The 23,552-nt window shown below is 33.4% G+C and overlaps 1 long non-coding RNA gene across 1 annotated transcript; it reads left to right on the top strand.

The window, feature by feature from the left end:
• The first annotated feature begins 10,188 nt into the window (after window positions 1–10,188).
• Window positions 10,189–22,632, top strand: LOC126887860 (uncharacterized). Its single transcript, XR_007699241.1, has 4 exons — window positions 10,189–10,409; window positions 10,542–10,713; window positions 22,010–22,141; window positions 22,406–22,632. It is a non-coding gene; the product is annotated as an uncharacterized LOC126887860 (long non-coding RNA).
• Window positions 22,633–23,552: the final 920 nt, after the last annotated feature.

The raw sequence follows: 23,552 nt of genomic DNA, 5'->3' as shown, positions 1-23,552 counted from the left end.
ACACAGATAAACAGTAGGGGGCTCAATACCCCTCCTTGTCTGACTCCGTCGTTATTCGTAAATTTGCTGGAAATAAGATTTCCTGTTCTTACCTGATTTATGGTATTGCAATACAAACTCTGGATTGTGGTTATCAGTTCCATATCCACTTCCTTATTTGTCAAACTTTGGCATATTCCCTCCCTGCTCACCATGTCAAAAGCTTTTTTCATATCTAGGAATCCTAAATATACCGTTTCATCTTTTAGTAAGGCATTTTTTCGATAAACCCACTTTGAATATCTGCTAATCTAGGCTCGACTAAATTCCGGAGCTTCCGTTCTAGGATAATTTCGTAGACTTTTAATGTTGAACAGAGCAACGATATGCCTCTGTAATTTCCACATTCTCTCGAATCTCCTTTTTTGTGTATAGGCAATATTATAGCCCTGTTCCAGTCACTCGGTATTTTTTTAGTTTTCCATGTTAGGTTTAACAGTTCATAAAGTTCCTTTTTGCCCAATTCTCCCAGATATTTCAACAGCTCGGCATCTAATCCATCTATACCTGCAGCTTTGAATATTTTTAGTTGAGTTAAGGCATCTACCACTTCATTCATTTGTATTTTATTGTCCCCAATTACATCTTATTCTTCTGTGGTTGTATTGTTTAACGTTACTGTTTTGCTGTCTGCTGTTGTCTTGTCTTTGCTTAAAAGTTCCATAAAATATTCTTTCCATCTTTCTATAATGTGGTCTTCTTCAGTTATTATATTCCCATTCCGATCTTTAACCTGCTGAAGCTTCATGTGTGGTTCCTTTCTCATTTTTTTAGGACTCAGTAAAATAATTTATTATTATGGGTTCTATTCTCTTTCATACTTTTCCCAAAATCTTCTCATGCATTTTGTTTTTCTTGTTTAACAATGGTTTTAACTTTGTTTCTTTGGTCTTTATATTTATCGTAGATCAACTGATTTCTGTTTTGTAGATACATTTTCCATAAACGTTTCTTCTCTTTCACTTCTTTTTTAATATCTGCATTCCACCAACTCTTCTGTTTTTTATTGTTGTTTCTTCTTGTAAATCCACAAACGTTTTCTGCCGTTGTCAAGAGTACCTATTTCTTTAAATCTAGTCTATTTAACTTCCACATTGTTTATATGTTTACTTTTATCAATCTGTTCAAACTCTTTTTCTGTTTCTTTTACATACTTATTCCTGGTTTCGATATTCCTTAGTTTGTATGTCCTAATTCTTCCGCTGTAGTTTCTTGTAGGTTCCTGAGTCTTATCAACTTCGTTTCTGCTTATTTTAATTTTGCTTCTAGTAAATAATGATCACTGCTTATTTCGAAGCTTCTCTTTACTCTAACATCTTTGGTTCTAGTTCTTGTTTTCTGAGAAACTATGATATAGCCTATTATTGATTTTTCATTGCGTTGGGAACCTCTCTGGTTATTTTATGTATTTCTTTATGTTCGAAGAAAGTGTTCGTGATGATTAGGTCGTTATCAATGCAGAATTCTAATAATCTTCTCCCATTTGTATTTATTGTTTTTTCTCCCTGTTTTCCAATAGTTCCTTGCCATTTTTTGTTTTCATTTCCCACTCTGGAATTAAAATCGCCCAATATTATAAGTGATTCCTCATAATCCTCAATTGCTTGTTGCAGTTGGTCCCAAAATTTATTTTTATTTTCGACATTATCATTTTCGCCTGGTGCGTATACTATAATTAATGTTTCCACTTCATTTTTATTGCAGCTCATTGATACCTTCAGCAATCTTTCATTATTAACTCCCAATTTCTTAACATTTTTATTTTGTTTTTGGGTATCAAACAAGCCCATTCAGTTTCCGTTACTCCTCCAAAAATTAGCATATTACCATATCCTATTAATTGAGTACCGGTGCCTTTCTTCTTTGTCTTTGTGATGGCTACTGCGTGGCAAACAAATATTAAACTATATAAAGCTTTATAATCTTTAATAGGAATATCATAACTATATAAAGTTTTCAGCTAAATAATCATATTTATGCTCTTTAATAGATATAAATTTCAAAAACCTTTCAAGAGGATCACGCCCTTTTACGTATCGAATTATAAAAGTGATATCTATCTTTATCGCTGGTTATATCTCTATAAAACTACATACTAGTATCTGATTTTTTTTTAATTCACGTATATTTTCTCCGTGCTTAGAGAACCGATTATCATTTAGTAATCGATTAGAGACTAAGGGGCCTCAATCGATCGCGGGGCCCTGGGCACGCGCCCAGTGTGCCCAGTGGAAAAGAAGGGCTTGAGTCCGGTCCACACTTTAATAGTTCAATGGGCAGATGTGTAAGTCCAGAAACTCATCTATTTTTCATTGTCATTAGGGTTTTCTTTACTTCCATTAGTGGAGGCATATGTTTCTTCCATAAAAGATGTTGCTGACTGGAAAAACTGGTCATTATAATCAGAAAGAAATTATGGACGACCTTCGGTCAATACATTTTGATAATGTTTCCAATCGTTTAGCGGTATAATAACGGTTTGCAACCAGAAAAAATTGTTAAACGTGTTGGTGTGTGTTTTAGATAAGAGTTAGTCTCTGTTTAGTCTAAGTGGACACGTTCTACAATTTTTCTTAGTATAGTTTGAACATAATTTTGTTATTCAAGTTATTAAAAGAATTGTTTGTTTCTTTTTGGCGTATAAACTTTGAGTTATAACATTTGTAATAAATATATGAAGTAATAAATAAAGTACCTAATCTTTATCCTTCATATCCAAAATATACAACAAGTAGATATTAAGAAGAAAAATATAGCTATACAGGGTGAGTCATGAGGAACTGTACATACTCCTACCTCGTATAGAGGCTCGTATGGGGAATAACAAATGACCATTAAAAAGTGTCTGCTCCCCTTGTTCAATAATATACAGGGCGAGTTTCGCATTTTGACAGAAAATTATATTCGTCATAATTTTTGAACGGTCAGATCGATGTGTCTCTTATTTTTGTCAATCGTTACACTATTACCACCTAATCAACTGATTTACTCAAACTACAAAAAAATCAGGTCCAGCTTTAAAAAATTAGTTCGTTTGGGTCTTAGAAAAAATTTCACCCTGTATACTCTTTTTGAAAACTCTAATATGAATTTTACAAATTAGACAAATGGGCAATTAAAATGGCATATTAATTTTTTCCCCACACGATTCCTTAATTTTTTATAAAAAAAAATCAAATTTGACTATGAATTAAAAGTTTGGTAAAGTAAACCATAGATTTAAAAAAATTAACTTTTATTACAAAAATTAATTTTTTTAACAAATACCTACTTGATTTATGTTACCACCCAATCAACTGATTTATTCAAACTAGAAAAAAATCAGGTCCGGCTTTAAAAAATTAGTTCATTGGGTCTTAGAAAAAATTTCACCCTGTATACGCTTTTTGAAAACTCTAAAATATGAATTTTACAAATTAGACCAATAGGTAATTAAAATGGCATATTTATTTTTTCCCCACATGATTACTTAATTTTTTATAAAAAAATCAAATTTGACTATAAATAATAATTAAAAGTTTGGTAAAGTGAACCATAGATTTAAAAAAATTTACCTTTATTATAAAAATTAATTTTTTTTTTGAACAAATATTTAATTTATGTTACCACCCAATCAACTGATTTATTCAAACTAGAAAAAATCAGGCCCGGATTTAAAAAATTATTTCGTTTTGGTCTTAGAAAAAATTTCACCCTGTATATGCTTTTTGAAAACTCTAATATGAATTTTACAAATTAGATAAATAGGCAATTAAAATGGCATATTTATTTTTTCCCCACACGATTACTTAATTTTTTATTAAAAAATCAAATTTGTCAAAATCGGAATTTTAACCTAAAAATGAAAAAAAAAAGATGAAATCACGGTTTAACTCGCTACAACGATCCATTTAAAAAAATTTTTTCTGAAATTTTTACAGTACATATCTCTTACCATTGTGAGGACTATGACAATTATTGTTGTAGACTTTCAGTCTTCTTCTCGTAAAAGTTATGAATTTAAAAAAATAAAAGGTGCAGCTTCGTGAATTGCAAAGTTAAATCGCAAAAATTAAGTGAAAAATTTTAAAATTTATCTATTTGATCACGTCTATGTTAAACTATAGAGTTCAAAGAAAAGTGTTATGCGGAGTTTTAGATCTAGACGTGTTATAGAAAAAAAAATGGTGAAACTATTAATTTTAAGAAAAACGTTGTTTAATTTTTTTTTATTTTTATGGTGAAATTGCGATTTTGACAAATTTGATTTTTTAATAAAAAATTAAGTAATCGTGTGGGGGAAAAATAAATATGTCATTTTAATTGCCTATTTGTCTAATTTGTAAAATTAATATTAGAGTTTTCAAAAAGCGTATACAGGGTGAAATTTCTTCTAAGACCCAAACTAACTAATTTTTTAAAGCCGGACCTGATTTTTTTCTAGTTTGAATAAATCAGTTGATTAGGTGGTAATAGTGTAACAATTGACCAAAATAAGAGACACATCGATCTGACCGTTCAAAAATTATGACGAATACAAATTTCTGTCAAAATGCGAAACTCGCCCTGTATATTATTACACAATGGAAGCAGACACTTTTTAATGGTCATTTGTTATTCCCCATAGGGGCCTCTATACGAGGTAGGAGTATGTACAGTTCCTCATGACTCACCCTGTACACCTGGTTCCAAAAAAAACTGATACGACTCTTGACGCGTATTTTGTAGAAAATTGAGCAGTGTATTTTGAAGGATAAATACTTAATATTTACATACTGTCAATGTCACTGACAAATCTTAAAATTTGTCAGATAGCTTATTCTGTTCCACGGTTATTAGACTTTATTATTAATCTTTATTATTAATACTTTCTCCGCAACTGAGGATATCTTATCAACTGTATTGTTTTTAAACAATAGATGATAAAATAAAAATATTGACAGTTCAAAAATGTGAACATTATTGCATTGTGTGTGGCCTAAGTTTGGGCTGAAAACTGAAATGTATTACGTTTTTACAAAATTTTGGAATATGTTTAATTACGTAGACCAATTTTAACAGTTGTTTTCAATACAGATTTGAATCATCTACAAATAGTTTCTAATGTCTTTTGATGTCAAATAATTAGGGAAGCTGGAATTCAACAGTTTAGAATTTTACATTGAGTTAATGCAAAATTGTGACGCATGTCAAAATTCTCAATGTATTTTAATTGTATTCATTTTTTTTCGAATCCTGAGAAAGCTAATAAATATTTTTGAAAAATTTAAACTCAGAATGAAAGACTACATTATTACCGAGGGCTGAAAGTCCCTGAAAACTTCTATAATATTTATTTTGATAAGTTACAGGGCTGAAAATAAAAAAAGTGTGATATTTAATTTCAAATATTTCATTCAATAGAAACTGCTTGTTTATTCTAAGGGGCTTTCCGCCCTCGGTAATAATGTAATCTTTCATCCTGCGTTTAAATTTTTCTAAAATACTTATTAGTTTTTTCATGAATCAGTTGTTTGTTTTTGTTTATTTTATTATTTGTCTGTCATAATAAATATAATGTCAGATCAATCAAATACACTGCTCAACATGATGAAATCTTACTAAGAGTCGTATCAGTTTTTTTAGGAACCGGCTGTACATATAAAGACCACATCCTAATAACCACCACAAGGTAAATATTGTCAAAATTAAGATTGAAAAATAATTTAGAACACATAACTTTAAGTGGTACCAGCTATCTAAAAGATTCATAAATATTTAGCTTAGTGGTGTGCTATTGTTGGAGGCATGGAATTTCATAAACAAGGGATCTACCTGTTTTATGAAATGATCTCTTGTTTATGTAATTTTACACATCCAACAATAGCACCTCTTTAAGCTGAATGCACAGCAACTATCTAAAGATTTATAAAACCAAGATACATAATAAAATGTATGACGTCAAGACCAACAAGGGCGCGTTTTGGACTGACTGCTATAATTTGATTTTTTTCTCGATTTTAATCGTTTTTATTGCCAAACGAAAGACAAAAACAAGTTTTTTTTCTTTGATATATATTTTAAATTATGTTCTGTTGTGATTTATAGCATTTTCTAGAATATAAAATTTTATGCAAGTTCCCGTCTAAACTTATTTTTCAAAGCCATCTACAGACTGTTATAGAAACGTATCATTACCGATAAACAAATGACCTTGGCCTACCTTGGCCTTGCAGCGCAATAAATATTTATTTATTTGGTTGCAGTGCAATTAATAACAGACAATACAATCTTGTTAAAAATATTTGCCAATGTTTTTCTTAAGAATTATGTATAAAAATAAAAACAAAATGCAGTGGAGAAATGCAAATTTACCAATTACTCGCATACCAATAACATTTTTTTTTCATTTTTAATAGTTGTAAATTAATCACACCATTATTCTCGAGTTAAAACTCTATTGGTTAATTAATAGCAAGACAGTTTTCTTTATTTACATCTATAAATATATGTATTGGGATTTGACAAAATTAGTGAAATCTTCTATCAATCGACGCAAAGTTGCACAAAGAGTTCAAATATGAACCTAGGATTCACGGATATGACGGTTGGGTGAAAACCTAGGATTTACGAAATTCAGTTGCACCAGCAACTTTATTACCAACCAGCATTATAAATACACTAAGGGACGTATCTGAAGGGACGTAAAATGGGACGTATCTGAAGTCTCAAATTTCCTAAACCTGCTGTCCGATTTAAATGATTTTTTAGTATGTTATAGCCTTATTCTTTAGGAATATAGATGTAATAATTTGTTGCTAGCCTGGTAAATGTCATTGTATACCGGGTGTAACAATCATACTGTGTTTTTTACTCAAGGTTCGGAACACTCTGTGGAATATTCTAGCATTGGATAATAAAAAAAGTTAGGTACGTTAACATCTATAGTCTGTTCGCTAAACTCAGACGCAACTTTTTAGATATTTTAGTCGGTAATTTTGTCAATTTTAGTAAAATTGGCAAAAAAATAATTACTAAATAGTTAATAATCATTAAATAGTTAGTAATTTTGCCAATTTTTGCAAAATTGGCAAAAAACAAAAAAATTATCGACTAAAATATCTAGCCAGTTGCGTCTGAGTTTAGCGAACCGACTATAGCCATGTTTTTTCTCAACAAATCCTTATTTTCTGCTTAATTTTAAACAAGCCTAAATTAGGCTATGAGATATTAACAGTTTGATAGATGTCAAATTGTTAACAGTCAAAAAGTATCTGGTTTATTGTAAAAATTAGTAGTTTTATTATTTAAAGTTTCGATTAATCCGTCTTTTTTTTTCTTGTTTGGTGGAAATGGAACGCGCTACAAGAAATTTGACCCGTAACGAGTGGGTTCAAGTAGTGACCTTACACAGAGAATGACTTATCTAGTAAGTACGTAGTACGTACCTACGAAGGACTTAGATACTTTTTAAATGTTAACAATTTGACATCTATCAAATTGTTAATTTCTCATAGCCTACTTTAGGCTTGTTTATTAGACTTGGCAGAAAATGGCGGATTTATTGATGAAAAACATGGCTAGTTGTTAACGTACGTAACTTTTTTATTATCCAATATAAGCCAATCAAAAACAAAATGTTAAAAAAGCCTAAGGCTACAATTGAGTTTTAGTTTCAATAATATTTATATTCTCGAATATTCCACAGGGTGTTATAAACTTTGAGCAAAAAACACAGTATGATCTTTACACAAGGTATACAATGACATTTACCTGTCTAGCAACAATACTGTTAGATCGATATTTTTAAAGATTAAGGCTATAAAAGAATATAAAAGAATAATAATATACTAAAGAAATCACTCAAATCGGACAAAAAGTAGAAAATTCGAGACATCAAAAATGTCCCATTTTTAAGACGGTGTGTTAATTTTGCTACTTAGCGTATATGTTACCGGCCAAACCCGATTTCAGGATAAACTAGTTTGGCCTAGGCCAAACTAGTTTGTCTATATTCTATTGTATGTTCATAATTTTACCATTTGGTATACTCTTCATATACTTATGTTTTATCCTCCATGTTTTATAATTTCGTACTTTCCTTTTCAACATTGTCTGCTGGTGGCGTTTTATCATTTTTTGCCCTTTGTATTTATTTTGATACTTCTTACTTACTTGGACACTTTATTTATTCCTCCTCTTCCTCACACTGTTTTTGTTCTTCTTTGCTTTCATTGCTTTCTTCCTAATTTGGTATTTTTCCTACTAGTCCTTATTTAGGAATAAGTAGAAGTATCCTTCAATACTTTTTTATCTCTTTCTGTTCTTATTCTTTTATCCCCTTCTTATTTTTCATTACTTTCACTCTACTCATTGATATATTGTATTCTGTTTTTATATTATTACGTAATGATATAAGTAACACAAAAACATAATTTATGCTGTAGATATAAATATTGTCTATTTGTAGCTAGGGTCACCATATGAACATAATATTTCTTAGAAAATGGGATAAATATTATATTAAATACGTTAGATTTGGTTACTATTAATATGAAGGACTAGTAACATTAAATGTTAAATATGTTTTTATTCATTAGATCTAAAGGATATTATATTGTGCAAGACCTTGCTGAACCTTACAAAACGTGTGAGATTTTAAATTATCATCGAGGACATTGTTGTTTATCGTTCCTTCTTATAAACAACTTAGTATTATCGTATCATTTGATTTTTAAATTTTCTAATACCTACATGGAAATTAGTATTTTTTTCTTTTCGTTCTCATTGCTTATATTATAATATAAAGGATCTTCATTTGAACTCATAAAAAACTATAGACTTAGATATTAGCTGTGCTCTCTGTTTTACAATGATAACTTCACAAAAAATATCTTACTAAATTTTTACTAGACCATATAGGGTTCTTGTTCTTGAACAATTTAAAAGCAATCAAAACATTAAAAAACAAGAGATCAGCGACAATTCGGTTAAAAATTGGTCTTCGAAATAATTTCGCATAATACATAAAATGTTTTAGACAGGGCAGAGTGAAAAAGATTTACAGATGGAGTGGACCCGAGTCCAGGAGTTTGTCCAGGAGGACGATGGAGTTTGATATTACATCCCTAGACCAACAATGCCTATACAGTAAGGAAGTTTCAATTGGAATAAATTCCTTTTTTCGAGAATGGGCGATTTTGGAGAAAAATCCCGAAACAGGTCGTTTTTCATTTTTAAATTATGATTTTTGGCATGCATATTATCATAATAGTGACGCCATCCATCTGGGAGTGATGACGTAATCGATATTTTTAAATAGAGTAGGGGTTGTGTGATAGCTCATTTTAAAAGTTATTTAATCCTCTATTCAGTAGTATAAATGTTACTACAATTATTTATACAGGGTGCCCAAAAATATTTTTTTAATTAAATTAATTGAGATAAAAAGAAGAATGTATGTAATTATATATTTCTTTTTGCGTCAATTATTTTAATTCAAAAATTATTTTTTTGACCAGCCTGTCTAGATAATTATGTTAATGTTTATATTATTAAATAGAAAATTGAATAGCCTTTCAAATGAGCTCAGGGAGCTGATGTTACCTATGATATTTATGCCAGAAAATTATAATTCAAACATAAAAATCGACCTGTTCGGGATTTATCTCCAGAACCGCCCATTCTCGAGAAACTGAATTTCTGTATAAAAATTAAAATGAAAAGAAAAATACGAGAACTATCAAGGTTTTAATGTTAAGATTAGGAAAATTCATAAAGGAAAAGTTAAAAATAAATATAGGTAAGGGAAAATATTAGAAATACCAATAGTCTGGGCAGATTATCGGAGAATAGGCAATTTTTGGGAAAAGTTATTTAGCAGCAATTTTATTGCTGGAATCGAATCTTATGATTGTATATATTAATAATATAGGTATGCAAAATCCGCAGATAGTGTGCTACTTTTTTTATAAACAGAATGGAGCCTGAAAATCGTGTTTTTTTCAATGTTTGCTCTATAACTCCAAAGATTTTAACTTTATACCAAAAACACCCAAATAAAAATTCACTGTAATTATATTTTGCATAGAGACGTGTTTTTCCCGATTTACTTTGACGAAAATTTTCCCCGGAAAATGCGGGTTTTTCCAACAAAATCTTTAATATTGTTTTCACTCATTTTGAAAAAATGTGAAATCTTTGTATTATCCACGTCCGTCTGTCCGTCTGTCCGTAACCACAACTCCTCCGGCAATATAGCAGCTAGAATGACAAATGAGGTGTCAAATGAAAGCTGATAATCCAAGGATGGTACTAAAGGTGAGATATTTGACCTTGGCGGTCTGTCCGTCGGTCTGTACGACCGCGAATATAACTCCTCCATCATTATACCAGGTAGAATGACAAATGAGGTGTCAAATGAAAGCTTATAATCCAAGTATGGTACTAAAGGTGAGATATTTGACATAGGCGGTCTGTGCGTCGGTCCGTACGACCGCGAATATAACTTCTCCGTCATTATACCAGGTAGAATGACAAATGAGGTGTCAAATGAAAGCTGATAATCCTAGGATTGTACTAAAGGTGAGATATTTGACCTAGGCGGTCTGTACGTCGGTCCCTCCGACCGCGAATATAACTCCTCCGTCATTATACCAGGTAGAATGACAAATGAGGTGTCAAATGAAAGCTGATAATCCAAGGATGGTACTAAAGGTGAGATATTTAACTTAGGCGGTCTGTACGTCGGTCCCTCCGGCCGCGAATATAACTCCTCCATCGTTATACCAGCTTAAATGATAAATGAGGTGTCAAATGAAAGCTTATAATCCAAGGATGGTACTAAAGGTGAGATATTTGACCTAGGCTGTCTTTCCGTCGGTCCGTACGACCGCGAATATAACTTCTCCGTCATTATACCAGGTAGAATGACAAATGAGGTGTCAAATAAAAGCTGATAATCCAAGGATGGTACTAAGGTGAGATATTTGACCTGGGCAATCTTTCCGTCAATCTTACCGCCAATGTAACTCCTCTGCCATTATACCGGGTAGAATCACAAATGAGGTGACAAATGTCAAAGTTTAGTAAGAATGACTCAACATTAGTAAATTCGTATATCAATCCACGCAAAGTTACACGTAAAATTCAAATATCGTCTTCCAGTTCTACTTTCGATTACTTTGGGTGAAAACCTAGGACTTACGAAGTCCAATTACTTGTTCAACTAAAATTTTAGATAGGTAATTGTTTATCAATTATTAAATAACTTGGTAATATAAAAGCTCTTTCCATTTAGATTATAATTCTAGAAGCCGATGGAAATTTAATGAACAGTTTAGCAACAATTGAATTGTCACTTGAACGCTAGTGAATTTACGGTCGCTATAATAACCACAATAATTATGATACATAAAAAAGCTATGATTTTTTTATAAAAAGACATTGTACCTATCTAATGTACTTTATAGCGGTAGCGGTAGCGGGTAGATACTCTTTTTATGTCCCCGGTGGAAGATACATCTACTTCAGGGTTGCGACCCTGCCCACGTGAGCCATAATTATCTCCCAATCTCCTGGTACCTGGGAGAAATTATGTCCTAAACCCATTCTCCCACCTAATTACCAAAGTTTCCCTTTCCATATCCTACTCTGTCAGACAGCAGCATCGGAATCAAAATAGAGCGTAAGGGAAATGATCCTGGATCGGTCTATTATTGGATACTGGAGCTGTTAGAATAACCGAACGATTGCCGGTATAAGTAATCACCCACTTGTTGGTCAACAGCTACGGGTGGAAGAACCGATACGTGGTAGGGCACTTCATTGCCCTGGAGTCGAGAAATTAACTCCGAAGGCGGAAGAGCTAAATTAGTCAACGGCATTGAGATGTGGAAAGCCACGGGATGACTACTACATTAAAGATCCGCGTGGATATCCTTAGTAAAAATCATCATGGACCCACTAATTGATAATTTACTTAATGATCATGAAGGTGGGAATCCAAGATCCGGCAGGGGAGGACAATCAGATTTAGACGACAGGGCCTCTCAGGTCGTCATCAAGGTAAATCCCTGTCAAAGAAATAAGAATAACTCTATAGCATTGAAAATTGGAACATGGAACGTAAGAAGTTTATACCAATCAGGCAAACTCGATAACGCTGTGTCGGAAATGTGCAGAATGAAGATTAACATACTGGGCCTTAGCGATATACAATTGCCCGGATCAGGAAAATGTAACACCAGAAATGGAACACTGTATTATTCTGGAAACAACGACCCCAATCACAAACAGGGAGTTGGAATTATAGTTGACAACAATTCTCGGAAAGCCGTTTGTAACTTTGTTCCTTACTCTGATCGAGTATTAATGCTGTCTCTCAACTCTCATTTAAATCGTAAAATAAATATAATCCAAGTATATGCACCCACTGCAGACAAGGATGAAGACACCACAGAGGCCTTCTATGAACAAATCGGCAATGTCTTAAAGCTAACTAAAAGACATGATATAAATATTATAATGGGCGATTTGAACGCTAAAGTCGGTCAAGGAGAAGTGGAGAATTGTGTGGGGCGATATGGACTCGGGGAAAGAAATGAACGTGGCGATAGGCTTGTTAATTTCTGTATCAATGAGGAACTCATAATTGCAAATACCTTGTTCAAACTTCCTAAACGTAAACTATATACATGGAAGTCACCAGCTGACAATAACAACAAAATAGTCAGAAATCAAATAGATTATATTATCGTCAACAGAAGATATAGAAATTCTATATCATCTAAAACTTATCCAGGAGCGGACATATTCTCCGATCACAACCCGGTTGTTTTGTCTATGAGAGTAAAACTAAAGACGATAAAGAGCCCTAGCTCCAATAAAATCATGGATACAAGGCGGCTCAAACAAGGCAAGACCTATGCGGAAACGAAATTTAAAATAAACGAGAACTTAAGGAAAGTCAAAGAAGAGAGTGCAGAAACTCTGACTGTTGACCAAAAATGGGGAAAAATTCAACATGCCTTAGTATCAGTTGGAAAAGAAACCCTCAAACCACTTGGAGAAAAAACAAAATCGTGGATGACAGTAGAAATTCTTGAACTTATGGAGGAACGAAGAAAACATAAAACAAAAGACCCGAATAAAGACAAAGAAATTCAGAGAAACATCAGAAAAAAAATTCGAGAGGCAAAAGAGAGGTGGCTCTCCGACAGATGCAAAGAAATAGAAGACCTGGATAAAAAGTATGACAGCTTTAATTTACACAAAAAAATCAAAGAAATGACAGGTTCTAGAAAAAGCACAAGAACGAATACCCTTAAAAATGATAAAGGGGATATTATTACTAACGTGAAGGAGAGATTGTGTCAATGGACCAATTACATCCAACAACTCTTTAATGATGAAAGAGGAGAACTGACATTAGAAATCACAGAGGATACCGGACCACCAATATTAAGAGACGAAGTCATCTATGCCATTAAAAACATGAAAGAGGGTAAAGCTACTGGACCAGATGATGTGTCCACCGAATTATTAAAACTTATTGATGAATATGGTATTGATGTAATGGTTGAACTCTTTAATCTAATATATCAGACTGCCACAATCCCCAAACAATGGCTGCAATCGACCTTTTTAGCAATTCCCAAAAAGTCAAGTGCAACAACCTGCTCGGATCACAGAACAATATCTTTAACCCGGCACCTGCCACGTGGGGTGCTACCAGCACCCCATAACACATTTTTATTAATTATTTGGTATTTCAAGTTTGGTAACGGAGCTGTGCGTCATAGTAGCTTTCTATAATATTATATAGCATAGATGTGTTAGTGTTTGAAGTGGTTATTTAGTGTCATTCTGAACATATAGCACTAAAATCGAATTGGGGTAGCATCATCTGGCACTTTCAGTTTTAATTTTTTTGTATTTTTGATAAACAGGTCAAATTTAAATTTGTTATTGAAATAACTGATTTAAATTATTCATATAGACCCTATACTCACAAAATTTTAATTTTTTTAGATATTTTACTTGACTTCATTTATTATGACTTGGTACATGCTAATTTGCTTATAACACCTTTTTCAGTTTATTTTTTAACTTTTATAACATATTAGTGGCTAATAAGTGAATAAAAAAATGTTTTTATATTCTTGTGTTACTCAACACATTATTTTGTTTTTTAAACAAGTAGATCACATAAAATTGTTAAGGGGTGCTGTGAGCACCCCACGTGGCAGTTGGCGCCTTGCAAAGCCACGTGGCAGGTGCCGGGTTAATGAGTCACACACTTAAAACATTTTTGAAAATAATACACAGTAGAATTGTTAAAACTCTCGAATATGAAATCAGTGACACACAATTTGGCTTTAGAAATGGTATGAGCACGCGAGATGCTTTGTTAGGCTTGAATGTGCTGGCCCAGAGATGCATGGACATGAATCAGGATATGTACTTATGTTTTGTAGACTTTGAAAAGGCATTTGATAAAGTTCAACATAAAAAGCTTGTAGATATATTAAAAAGCAAAAATATTGACAGTCGTGACATGAAAATTATATCTAATATATATTGGAATCAAACTGCCAAGGTAAGAGTTGACAACCAGGACACCCAAGATATCAAAATACAGAGAGGAGTCCGTCAGGGTTGCGTGCTGTCTCCACTACTTTTCAATGTCTACAGTGAAGCGGTACTTCAAGAAGCGCTCTCAAATTCAATAGAAGGTATATCTATCAATGGAGAAGTTTTGAACAACTTACGTTTTGCAGACGATACAGTAAGAATAACAGATAACAACAATGATTTACAGAACGTTATGGAACGCCTTAATGAACGCTGTCATGAGTACGGACTGAAGATGAATTTAAAGAAAACTAGATGCATGATCATAACTAAATCAGCACAAGTAAACATCCAATTAACTATTGAAGATACTGTGATTGAGAGTGTGGATAACTACAAATACTTAGGAACATGGATAACATCAAATGTAGACCAAACCAAAGAAATTAAGACACGTATTGAAATAGCACGTGCATCATTCATTAAACTTAAAAAGTTTCTTTGTTGTCGGGATATAAGGTTAGAACTACGTCTAAGGATGCTTCGATGTTACGTGTTCTCTACTCTTCTTTACGGCTTGGAAGCGTGGACGTTGAAACAAGTCCATTTGAATAAGTTGGCCGCCTTTGAATTTCGGTGTTACAGAAGAATCCTACGAATATCATGGATTCAAAGAATGTCGAACGTGGAAGTAAGTAACTAGAAGGATAGGAAGTCAACCGGAAATAATACTAACTATTAAAAGACGAAAACTTGAGTACTTGGGACATGTGATGAGAGGGCAAAAATACTCATTATTACAACTTGTTATGCAAGGCAAAATCCGAGGAAAGCCAAATGTGGGAAGACGAAGAACATCCTGGCTTAAGAACTTACGGGAATGGTTCGAATGCAGTAGTGCAGAGCTATTTAGAGCGGCAGTCAACAGGGTCCGCATTGCTATGATGATTTCCAACCTTCGATAGAAGATTGAACTTAAAGAAGAAGAAGAATGTACTTTCTAGAATTAAAATTGGACTATTTAAGCGGCCTCAGGAATATTTTAAAATTATAAACAATTTTTTGGCTTACAAACAAATAGAATATCTTGGGAAATATTAAATTAAATTAAATCATGAAAACGGTATTGGAAAAAAGCGGCAGCATGCTTCTTTTAAAAGAAAAAACGTTTAATTGTGATCAGTGGTTCCTGAGGTACAACCGGTCAAAGTTGACCGGCATTTGCGCCAATGATATAAACAATAGGATCATAATTTTCAAACCATCACCTTTTTATTTCGGTCTTCTTTCTCCACACCATTGTTCATACCTTTAAAATACTCATAACAGATATTATTATAACAAAAACTATCGATATTACGAGTAAAAATTGCCAAAAATAGCAAAATTCCAAGTAAAAATTAGGTTGGAGAAAATGTAATCTCAAAGTTCAAAATCGGTATACGTTAAAAAAATGCATTTTCTCGACTTTCCATGGAGCAATTTTCTTCATTCTTTTTTTGTTCCCAAGTAACACGAATAGAGCCGTCTAACGACGCATTTCTTGGTAGCTACCCCAAAATCTACTGCGTTAATCTGACTCATAGTATAAAAGGATTTTTAATCTATGTTTATATGACGAGGACATTTAGCACAAATGTGTGTGTGTGTGTGTGTGTGTGTGTGTGTGTGTGTGTGTGTGTGTGTGTGTGTGTGTGTGTGTGTGTGTGTGTGTGTGTGTGTGTGTGTGTGTGTGTGTGTGTGTGTGTGTGTGTGTGTGTGTGTGTGTGTGTGTGTGTGTGTGTGTGTGTGTGTGTGTGTGTGTGTGTGTGTGTGTGTGTGTGTGTGTGTGTGTGTGTGTGTGTGTGTTTGAAGAGTTGGCTTGGAAGCTAGTCCTTTAGCCACAGAATGGTAGTAAAGGTTATTGGTTTTTAAATAATATATCCAACTTTAAAAAGAAAGTTACATATTAGCCCAAATATTTCTCTACTGTCTAAAGAAAGTAAATGGGTGATGTTTATGGGAGTCTGAATTTTAAGATCTGTTAATTTTAAATAGAGCTGATCTGTTTCAGACTTATGTTTACCGCACTTGAAAAGAATATGGTTGATGTCACATTGTGATATATTATCACATAAAAGCACAAAATTAATCGATTTTTAAATACAACAGCTAGAGACTTTTGCATCTTGTTCAGGATGATCTTGTCAGGAAAAAGCCTACTATATAAAAATGGGTGGAAATGCATAGTTTCATTTTAAAGTGCATAAAATGCATCCAAAATTCATAAACATGTTAAAATAAGTGTATTAAGGACCAGATTTTGTTACTCGGGAGGTTCTTGGGGTCGCTAAAGACGCATAGCCATCAGAAAAGACCATCGGAGCACCTGGTTCCTAGGTTCACTGCTAAGGCACTGCTAAGGTTCACCTCAAATAGATTACTCGGGGTTTTCTGTTCGGGGGCCCGCTGAACACGACTACGCCATCAGAACCGACCCCCGGTGCACTTGGTGACACTCGAAACTCATAAATATAACATGCCTTAGCAGTGACCTTGGGTACCAGGTGGTCTGTGGATCGGTACTGATGGCACATTCGTATTCAACGACCCCAAAATTGTTTAGTAAACTATTTGCATGCATTCAAGGCCGAAAATATTCGAAACCCCTGAAGATGACGTGGATTAGCAGTGGCCGTGGGCACCAGGTGCTCCGGAATTCAGTTCTGATAGCGCATTCGTGTTCAACAACCCCTAAAATCCTCCGTATAATCTGTGGACATCAATTTAATGCCGAAATCCCTCGAAACTCCAAAATATTATGACGTGCTTTAGCAGTAACACTGAACACCAGATGCTCTGGGGGTCGGTTCTGATGGCGTAGTCGTAATCAGCGAGCCCAAAATCCTCCAAGTAATCTGTTGGTATCAATTTAGTGCCGATAACACTCGAACTTTCAAATGACGTGCCTTAGCAGTGACCCTGGGCACCAGGTGCTCTAGAGGTCGGTTTTGATGTCGTAGTTGTGTTCAGCGACTCCAAAAACCCCCGAGTAACAACATATGTCTCCTAATATCCTAATTTTGACATGTCTTCATAAAGTTCGTTATGAAATGCATTTTCTTTTGGATACACCTTATGCACTGTAAGTGAAATTATGCATTTCCACCCATTTTTCTATAGTTGACTTTTTTCCTGACATCATTTTGAACACAATGCAAAAAGTTGCAAGTCTCTAAATAGGCGCTGTATTTAAAATTCGACTTATTCTGATGTTTTTAGTGCTAAATGCCCTGGTCTAACCACTTAATAGTCTAGGGCGCATATGTTTTGAGATGGACGTTGAGGGGTGACTCAAATTTTTTTGCAGAAATTGCTTGAAAATAACTCAAATAATAATATTTAAATTATCCTCCCACTCAAAATGGTCCGGAACATTGTTTAAATAATCAAAATGACAAAATATGAAGGAAAAATTCGTTTTTTTTTATTGGTTTTTTGATTATAACTTTAAAACTATTCATTTCTGAGAAAAGTTGTACTGAAATAAAAGTTGCATAATTAAATTTCCTATAATATAAAATTGGTTAAAATTTTAAAAAATAGTCACCCTTGTTGCAAAATAGCAATAATTGCGAAAAAAAACCATACAAAAACAAGTATTCGCATATTACGTTTTTCAACCATTTATGCTACACTTAGGACCTTCATGTTTTACCCAGAAAAGCTTTATTGTATAGTTAAACAACACTGTAAATTTTATTAAGATCGGTTTAATAGATTTTGCAAAATAAATTTTGCAATCCAGCTTTCGCAAAAAAAATTTATTTTTTTAAAATGTTGCAGGACTGAAAATAAAGCAGATAGCAAGTTGAATTTTTTTTTGGTTATAGAAGTGTACTGTACCTTTTATTTACAATTTGCAAAATTAAAATCGATTAATTACCACGGCGCACAGTGGTTCCAAATGCCGCAAGCGTGGTCATGAACCTTTAAAAGCGTATATTTTTATACATTTTGGAATTACTTTCGTTCTTAAGGGTTTTTGGCATCGCTGATTACGAATCTGGCATTATTTTTTCTGAAAAACAAAATGGCGGGTCCAACATGGCGGAAATAAATTGAAAATATCACTCAAAAAGAAATTTTTTTGTAAAATTTGGCAGGTTAAGGTAGCTGATTACAAATCTAACATTACTTTTTTTTTAACAAAATGGCGGATCCAATATGGACGGAAGAAGTTCGAAAATTTTATTTTAGCCGCATTTTTATTTAAAATGTTATACTATAAGGGACTTTTGAAGCTGCTGATTACCAATGCATTTTCTTTATGAAGTACAATATTCAGAAAGTATTACTTATGTACAACTGCCCATACATACTCAACAATCGCCAGAATCATTTCCCACTTTTGTATTCAAACAACTGCCAGCAATGCATAGGCAGTTATAGGCAGCTAAACCAAAGTGATTCTGTATCTCCTTACTATATATTTTAAGATTAATAAACATTAGTCGCAGAATTATGCAGAATTTTGTACTTCTGGAATGCATCTTTACAAATTTTTAATTATTTCAAGTATATTTTCACTATTTATGCATTAACAAATTTAAGGCATTTATTGTTAATAAATGTTGATTTAAGTTACATCTTACATTACTACATACTTAAAAAAGAAGAATCTGCTTTACAGCGATAAAATTGATAAACTACAAAACGTTTTACAGCGTTTTCAATATACGAGTTCTTTTTCACTTTCTCTGCCGGCCAAAATAACCCCGGACATGGCCCACTTGTTCCTGAGTTGTGAAATAGAATACATCCAGTCTGATCCTCATACCTGCATATTAGGACTCTACGATAGTATGAAAAAACAACTGTAAACATGAAAATCCCTAAATAGGGACTCCTTTTTTCGCCTCATGACCACGTTTTCAGCATTTGGAACCACTGTGCGGCGTCAGGAATTTTTTTAAATAAACATTAATTTTTGGTGCTACGCGCAGAACAGCGGTGTTCGATTCACACAAGTTGATTTCCACCAAAATTTCTTCCAATCTTTATCTAATATATTATTTTCTTACTCTATATTTTCTTGTATTTTAATATTTTAATTCCACAAAAATCAAGCTAATTTTATTATTGTTTGTGAAATATAGTTTAAACAATTGCATATGTTTAAAAATAATAAACTTTGTTCTCTAAGTTAAAATATATGAACAAAGAAAGCTTTTGCTAAAAAAAAGTGTTATTTCAAAGGATAGAGTATGTGTTTTTATTTTGCAATAAACAAATTTATTTATAACGAAATATAATCAAATTAAAATGAGTCAATCATTATCGAAGGTCATTGGAACGCCCAATCAGAGCAAACTATCCGCTGTCCTGCGCGTAGAACCAATAATTAATGTTTATTTAAAAAAAATCCTGACGCCGTGTTAGTTAATCGATTTTAATTTTGCAAATTGGAAATGAAAGGTACAGTACACTTCTATATGCAAAAAACATTTAACTTGCTATCTGCTTTATTTTCAGTCCTGTAACATTTTGAAAAAATGATTTTTTTTGCGAAAGCTGGATTGCAAAATTTATTTTGCAAAATCTATTAAACCGATCTTAATGAAATTTACAGTATTATTTAACTGTATCATAAAGTTTTTCTGGGTGAAATATGAAGGTCCTAAGTGTAGCACAGATGGTTGAAAAACGTAAAATGCGAATACTTGTTTTTGTATGGTTTTTTTCGCATTTATTGCTATTTTGAAACAAGGGTGACTATTTTATAAATTTGTAACCAATTCTATATTGTAGGAAATTTAATTACGCAACTTTTATGTCAGTACAACTTTTCTCGGAAATCAATACTTTTAAAGTTATAATCAAAAAACGAAGAAAAAAATCGAATTTTTCTTTTATTTTTGACATTTTGATTATTTAAACAATGTTCCGGACCTTTTTGAGAGGGAGGATAACTCAAATATTATTATTTGATTTATTTTCAAGCAATTTCTGCAAAAAAATTTGAGTCACCTCTCAACGTCCAAATGTACTAATATTTTTACAGATGCGCCCTGGTCTATAAGTGTATGTCAACAATATCAGCAACTAGACTAGTTGCTGATATTGTTTGTTTGCAGATTTATTTCTAATTTATTTCATTAGATAGCTCATATTAAAAATACTTAGAAAAGTAGACAGAAATATCTCCCACTGCATGTTGACTTCCGTTTGGAGTTAACACATTATGAGTCCGAGAAATAACTAATAACAACAGTGAAGTAAAGTAAAATCTAGAGACAAAGACAAAACAAAGATAAAAACTTGATGACTGAATTGTAAGCTATAAATATTACACGCTGCTATTTGGTGGCAGTTTAAGAATAACCAAGTGTGTCTAAAAATAATTTTGGATTTTATTGGTCCGTTCTTTGACCTTTGTTTAAAAAAATATAATTAAGACAAACAATTTCCAATACTACAGATGTATTTAATAACAAACGCACTAAATTTAGATGCTGATTTGTATTTTTTCTGATATTCCACGGTAAATACAACATTTCTCCAACATTCCAAACAACGTGTCTGTTTATATTATTTCAAATTTCATCTACATAGAAGTGTTGTTAATTTTTATAATTATTTATTTAATGATTAATACTGATTCTTAATTAATATAACTTTTATGGAAAATTGATTAGTTTTACAGTAAACAACTTTCAACGCCTACAATAATTTTACTTTAAGTATAATGATGTATAATAATATGGGTTTGTCCAAGTAAATGAAACCACCTTGTTCAGAAATAAAAGAACTATTCGAAAAATACAGACCATAATGGTCCACCAGATGAATATATCTTTATTTATTTAGCTCAATAGGCAATAAAGTCCCAAGGCTTAAAGTTACAATTTTATGATCTATCTCCCGAACGAACGAACGAAACACGTTATTTATTCCCCGTTTAGGCTTAAGCCTCTTCAGGGTACTGGAAACTCCTTCTCAGAAGTGTAGGGACGATGTGAGTAAACAAGTGTGTGAATATTGTTTTCACCCATTTTGAAAAAATGTGAAATCTTTGTATTATCCACGTCCGTCTGTCCGTCTGTCCGTAACCACAACTCCTCCATCACTATACCAGGTAGAATGACAAATGAGGTGTCAAATGAAAGCTGATAATCCAAGGATGGTACTTAAGGTGAGATATTTAACTTAGCCGGTCTGTACGTCGGTCCCTCCGACCGCGAATATAACTTCTCCGTCATTATACCAGGTAGAATGACAAATGAGGTGTCAAATGAAAGCTGATAATCCTAGGATTGTACTAAAGGTGAGATATTTGACCTAGGCGGTCTGTGCGTCGGTCCCTCCGACCGCGAATATAACTCCGCCGTCATTATACCAGGTAGAATGACAAATGAGGTGTCAAATGAAAGCTTATAATCCAAGGATGGTACTAAAGGTGAGATATTTGACCTTGGCGGTCTGTCCGTCGGTCTGTACGACCGCGAATATAACTCCTCCATCATTATACCAGGTAGAATGACAAATGAGGTGTCAAATGAAAGCTGATAATCCAAGGATGGTACTTAAGGTGAGATATTTAACTTAGCCGGTCTGTACGTCGGTCCCTCCGACCGCGAATATAACTTCTCCGTCATTATACCAGGTAGAATGACAAATGAGGTGTCAAATGAAAGCTGATAATCCTAGGATTGTACTAAAGGTGAGATATTTGACCTAGGCGGTCTGTGCGTCGGTCCCTCCGACCGCGAATATAACTCCGCCGTCATTATACCAGGTAGAATGACAAATGAGGTGTCAAATGAAAGCTTATAATCCAAGGATGGTACTTAAGGTGAGATATTTAACTTAGGCGGTCTGTACGTCGGTCCCTCCGACCGCGAATATAACTCCTCCATCGTTATACCAGCTTAAATGATAAATGAGGTGTCAAATGAAAGCTTATAATCCAAGGATGGTACTAAAGGTGAGATATTTGACCTAGGCTGTCTTTCCGTCGGTCCGTACGACCGCGAATATAACTTCTCCGTCATTATACCAGGTAGAATGACAAATGAGGTGTCAAATAAAAGCTGATAATCCAAGGATAGTACTAAGGTGAGATATTTGACCTGGGCAATCTTTCCGTCGGTCTGTAGGACCGCCAATGTAACTCCTCTGCCATTATACCGGGTAGAATCACAAATGAGGTGACAAATGTCAAAGTTTAGTAAGAATGACTCAACATTAGTAAATTCGTATATCAATCCACGCAAAGTTACACGTAAAATTCAAATATCGTCTTCCAGTTCTACTTTCGATTACTTTGGGTGAAAACCTAGGACTTACGAAGTCCAATTACTTGTTAAATTAGAATTATGTAGATGGTGGAGCAAAATTGCTAGTGCAGCGGGAGCTTTAGAAGGTGGTGTTCATTTCTGGCCAATTGTAGCAGATTGGCTGGAGGGAATGGAACTTTGTTTTTGGGAATATTGGTGAGTATGTGACCTTGCCGACTGCAAGCGGTTTTTAGAACATTTTTAGCTCTATTGTTTATATACCGTTGATCGTACGCGATACCTACATGTTGCTGTTGCTGAGAGAACGAATTATCTCATTTATAGCGGGTATCGGTATGTTTGGGAGATGTACTAACACCAACGGATAGCTCCAGTGCCTTCTGAGGCACTTTCTGAGGATTTTAAACTCACAACCAATAGTACGTTCTTTAAAGGTAAAAAATTGCATAACCTCTAAATTTTAAAGAACTGCTTGGATTGACATGAAATTTGGAATACACATAGCTAACATGTCAAAGAAAAAAAGTGATATTGTGCCAATGTGTACTTTTGCCCTAGGGGTGAGTTTCACCCCCTTTTGGGGGTGAAAAATATATGTTCCAAATAAGTCCGGAAATGGATAAAATGACTAATCCTAAGCAAATTTTGTTCTATAAGTATTTTCACCAAGTTAATATTTTCGAGTTATTTGCGAGTGAATAT

The sequence above is a fragment of the Diabrotica virgifera genome, chromosome 1, assembly GCF_917563875.1.
Source record: "Diabrotica virgifera virgifera chromosome 1, PGI_DIABVI_V3a".
Taxonomy (NCBI): domain Eukaryota; kingdom Metazoa; phylum Arthropoda; class Insecta; order Coleoptera; family Chrysomelidae; genus Diabrotica; species Diabrotica virgifera.
The sequence above is the reverse complement of the archived record's forward strand: the minus strand, read 5'-3'. Positions and strand labels throughout refer to the sequence as shown.